Below are 6,000 nucleotides of genomic sequence, written 5' to 3'. Positions count from 1 at the left end.
ATGAAAATGATTAGTTTGATATTTTTTGATTTTTCAATTTGCTTCACTAAAAATTTTGATTTTTTTTTTTCAAAGCCTAAAATTAATACATTTTATTTTCTGTTTTTTTTTTTTTGTCTTTTTATAGGTTTAGGAAATTTTATTATTATTTATGGATTTATTCAACTGTTTTAAAAATATTAATAGAAATATAAAAAGCGATTACAAATCGCTTTACTAATGCCAAAGGGCGTACCTCAAATTATACTCCATTTTAGCGCTGCAGAGCCAAAAGGGCGTATAAAAGAAATTTTTTTTCGAAACAACCCAAAAGGGTGTATTTAAATAAATGCTCCAAATAGGTTTTCCGTCAAAGGTTTTTAATACTATACCCTTGATAAAAAAAAATTATATATTACGCATATTAGTCCGAATTTGAATTTTTTGGCTAAGTAATTTTTTGAAATATAAGAAAACATAAAACTAATATCAATGTAGGATTTCAATGAAGATTATTTTATTGATCCATCAAACAGAGGTAAAGAATATATTTAGCCTAATTGTTTTTCAAATAGCTTCGTTATTGAATTACATGAATTATATGTCATTTGTTCTTTCTATTATTTTTTTATAAGTTTGGAAACTGTACTTACAGTTTCTCTTGACCGAATAATAATAACTGATACATTAATGTTCATTATAAAATAATAGATTTTCAAATATGTAGAGATAACTATCTCTATTGCTAACTATAGTTACCGCGCCCGGAATCATTGAAAGACAAGAATGTATAACTGCAACTTGTATCAGTGAAATGATCACTACATTGGCAATTATTCTAAATGTTAAATTTTTTAAAAATATTTTTATTGTTATTTACTTGAGTTCACCTGAGTAATTAAATAATAAATATTTTTTAATTATCGCTCCAATGCAGAAATTGTTAATTTTATAAAATTTTGGGACGTTATATAACGTTGGCTAGATTTTCAAAAAGTCGAATTTTCGATGGATACAATAATTTTGTAACTTTATTTTATAATAAAAAAATCATTTTTCGATCAAAGGTTTTATAATATCAGAAATTTCCGAGAGAAGGTGCATCAAAATCAAGAAAAAAAAATAAGGGTAAAATAAAAATCATTTTTTTGACTGTCTTAAGGAGCTCAGCTGGAATATTGGTAAGTTTCACAGGTAGCTTGGCATCGAGTTAATAATTTTTTTTATTTTTATAATTTTTAGGAATAAAATGTATTGATATGATCTATTTTAATCGTAACTGAATTTGGTGATAGATAAAGTAGCCTTATAGTTAAAATGTAAGTCTCATATTATCGAATAACTGCAATTTAAGCGCAATTCAAAGTACTGCTTATTATACTTTGTAAGAAAAATACAAAATAGCAGTAATTTACAATCTAATAATAAATTAGGGCAAATCAATGAATTAAATGAGCATTGATGATACCAACTCTTAAAACGATTGCACAGCTGATGAATGTGTTTACTACGGCATTATCAAGTTTAGAATTCACGGTAAGATTCCACTATTTAAAACGCGTATTTTAATTAAAGGTCGGCACGTTTAAATTAATCCTGCAGCATGCATCGTGTAGTATTATTGTAAATTATAGTTGATCTAATAATTAATGTCAATTTATTAATAAACTGTGTCGTGCGTTCATTATCTATTTGTCAATATTTAATAATACGCACTTTAGAAAAATTTTTTAACTGTAAAACTATCAACTATAATTCATTACTAATGACAGTAATTGATATTTCTACACACACACACACACACACACACACACACACACACACACACACACACAGGAATGTTAAAAATTTATCTTCAATTCACGATCTATCATGTTTTTTTTTCTTTTTTTTTAATTATAACATCGTATCTTTTCATTTCCGGAACACTTTCTAATTTTAATATTTGGCAAAAAAAAAAAACATTTTTTGAAAATTAAAAAAACTCGAATTTTTTTTTTGGTTTTCTCAGAATCTACCGTGCGAATTCAGTTTCAACTCACAGAAAATCCAAACAAACCGCAAACCGCTTTTCGATCGGATACCCCGGTACAAAGTTATAAGATGTTTGCACACACACACACACACACCTTTAAAAATTATTGATTTAAGCGTTAAAAATTAAGCCATAAAATTTTTTAATCAAAAATAAAATTTCTCAAAATCTATCGAACCAAATCATTTTAAATTCTCCAGAAATTTAAGTTCAGTGGAATCCTTTGAAATGCCAAACATCGCTTTTAACCATTCAATCCGTTTAAAACTTATGGCATACACACATACTGACATCATCGTAAAAATAGTCAGAATAGCTTGCTAGGATCTCAAGACATGAAGATCTGGTGATATGAGATCATTGATATGAATTTATTAAAAAAAATTATATTTATTAAAAAAAAATTAACTTTAGTCAAGTAAATAATTTTGAAGAACTTCAATTTCTCGATTTGAGTAAAAAAATTTTCGATCTGAGAAATTTTTCAAGAATTTTTCGCGTTGTTTCAAAAGAATAAACCGCTTCAAAATTATTTTCTTGGTTCAAGAATTTTTCTCCTAATTCAAGTTAATTTTTTTTTTTCAGTGTAAATTTGAAAAATTAAATGACAAACTTCAAAATACAGTACAACCTGGTTATAAGTTATATTTTTTTCTCTCTTCTACTTACATGAAATATTTCATGTATAGATATAACTGCCGTGAGAGCGAGTAGATCATTCGATGTAACTTATAACCAGGTTGAACTGTATTTATAATTTTGGTGATTAATTTATTTTGGTTTTGAATATTTTAGCCGACCACCAACCACGTTAAGAATAATTTTTCAAAGAAATTATTCGTAAATGGCACGATTTTTACCGTATATCATGTATCGTATACTTTTGAAAATGAAATTCAATGTTAAGTAAATTGTACCCGGTAATGCGATCAAAACCATTACTATTTTTACTTTTCTCCGTATTTCTTGGAAAGTAACCATTTTGAACAACAATAGTTCCGTCAAAAACTAAAAAAAGAATAAAAGCTGTCTGAAAAAAGCTGAAAGGAAACAAAACTGCTAGGTTTATTGCTGGGTGCTGATGGAATTTTCAAAAGCGAATATATTTACTTATTTTTGTGTACGTGGAGCGAGAAGTTTTTTTTTTTTTCGTCGCCACCTAGCGGAGACTCTTGAACTAAAGAATTTTGTTTTCTATCCAATAATCATAAATATAGAATAAATATTAATTAATATTGTAAATAATTCAGATTTAAAAAAATGGAGTGATTATAACAATTAAAGATAATAATTGTGTCTGAATGCGTACATTTTCCGATGAAATTGACCGTTTTTACTAAAATTTGATAATTACCAAAAATCGAGATGATTCATTTCGTGTAATTAATCATTCATTTTATTTTAGTTCATACTTACCAAATTTTTAGCAGATATCATAGAAATCTAACTATTGCATTAGTTCTCATAACGGAACTTTTGAAAAATTTTGCTTGAATAACTTTCAAAGGAGTGAATTTAGCTAAAAATGTTAAGATACGTTTTTTGTAAGAGATTAAATTTCCTTCAAAATCTTCTATTGGATTTTTTATGGATACTGATTTTTAAGTGAATTATAAAATTCCAAAGTTAAAAAATCAAAGTGTGAAATCGTACCAATTTTCAAGGCGTGGTTATGAGAAAAGGGTTCATCTGACAGAAAATTTCAATCAGTCTTTTTTTCTAGATCATTAAATTCTCTTAAAAAATTTCTCTAATTTCATTTATCTCGATGGTTTATTACCGTTTATAATATTGTAAGAGTTATTAGGCAAAAAACCCTATCAAGTTTTAACGGTCGATTGTCATTTACCCTGAAAATATTAATATTACTTGATTAGAAAGAATGTTAATTCTAATATTTTCTAAAGATTTAATTCTTGATGTCTTTATTGAAAGTATAATTCGTTAAATATCACTATAACTACATTTTTTATTGATTAAACTTTAAAGAAAATAATATTTATTGATATATAACATAGAAAAGTTTAAATTTCTTCTTTATCTAATCAATTAGATAAATAATTATTATTACTTCAATAACGTTTAATTTTATAATCTTCAGTTTACATAACCTATAAATATATCAAATCTTAAAATCAACGATTTTAAATTCAAAAATCCAAATATTTAATTGTTTCAGAATAACGCTTTTCTCAAATTTTTGAAGTTTCGAGTTTGATTAGTTTGACGGCACTTGACGAGATTTCTCGACAGAAAAAATGGTTACCAGGTTTCGAGTCGATCGGTTGAAAAAACGAAGTTATCAAAAAAAATTTTTTTTTAATTTTTACTTATTTTCATTTTTTACAGAAAAATAATTACCCAAAAATAGTTTAAAAAATTATACTCAAACTCATAGTCTACATATTTTTTAGACTTTTTCAGTTCAAACGAGGATAAATTAATAATTTCTTTAAAAATAATAATCAAAAATTTTTTTTCATTCACTTTATTTTTCTACTAATAAGGTAAATTCATTCAGAAATGTGCTTCTTGCAGACGTACTTTGTTGGAACTAATATAAAATTTCGCTATATGTGTAACATTAAAAAACGAAACACATACATTAACAAAAGTTGATTTTAATTAATATGATGATGATTAATGAGATATATAAATTTTCCAAATCTTGAAAAATAAAAAAAAAAAGTTATTATAGGAAGCCTACGAAAAATATTGATGATAGTTTTCGGCAATAGAAAATTAAAAAACTAAAAATCCACTCCATTTTATATGAAACAAAGATTTTGAAAAAAAAAAAAAATTCGATTCGAACCATTTATCACAGATTTAGGAGCAAAAAAAAAAGTTTGTAACTTTCTTCATAATCTTGCATAAAATCGAAAAAATTTAAACAATTTAAACAAAGTTTGATGGTTGTAGCATATTTTTAAATGCACTTAACAAAATAATTTTAATTTTATTTGTCAATTAATTTTTAATTTTACTAGTGAACAAAAAAATAAAATCAAATAACTAGATTTCTTTTTAATAACTCAAAAACTTTTTAAGGTTTAGAGCTAAAATTTTCATTTACTACGAAATTGATCCCTTCAGTGCGGACATAAAAAACTCCATGAGGGTTGATTTAGCATGTTTATCCCGCTATGGTTTTTCACATAATACGCCGTATCAAAATTTCATAAAATTTATATTATACCTCTTTTCAAAAGCAATCATTTACACTATTGAATGTATAATTTTTCTTAAGTCTATAAATTTTATAGCGTTCTGAAAAAAGAATCGAAAATTTTATACAATTCAATTTATATTTTTTTTTTTCGTTAAATCTATTATAATTTTAACGAAAAAATAACTGGGATAATTGAAAAATCTACTTTTGTGCATGGGGTGTGGCTGAATAGAGCTTTTTTAACATTAATTTTATTTCTACTAATCAAAATTTTACACGTAGTGTATACATAAAATATAAATATAAAAAAAATGAACTAATCAAAAAACTGGAAATAAGAAATCAAGTAATATAAAAAAAAAAAAAAAAAAAATATATAAAATCATTAAAAAGAACAAATTCAAGTCAAAATTTAACTGTAAAAATTAATTTTATCATATAGATATTCTTACATCTAGTCAAATGAAAGTGACTAAATTTTCTTTATTGTCTTAATTATACATTACAAACATTTAACAAAATAATGAAGACTTTTTTAGTGCATAAAGCTATTAATTTTCCTTAACTTGAAGAATAAGAACAAAAAATGTGGAAAATTGAAAATAAGATTGAATTTAAAAAGTAATTAAAATATTTTTTGGAGCTTATAAATTGGAATGTGTACAGTATATTCATTATGATGGCTACAGTCACTACAGTAGCCGTAGCCTTCCAACTGACTATATATACAGACAGATATAGATATGTTTATACATTGAGGATAGTAACAGCTGATCGAGTCGAGTCTACACATGCTCAATACTGATGAACATGA

This window comes from Cotesia glomerata, linkage group LG4 (genome assembly GCF_020080835.1).
Source record: "Cotesia glomerata isolate CgM1 linkage group LG4, MPM_Cglom_v2.3, whole genome shotgun sequence".
NCBI lineage: Eukaryota > Metazoa > Arthropoda > Insecta > Hymenoptera > Braconidae > Cotesia > Cotesia glomerata.
This window is presented reverse-complemented; position numbering follows the sequence as displayed.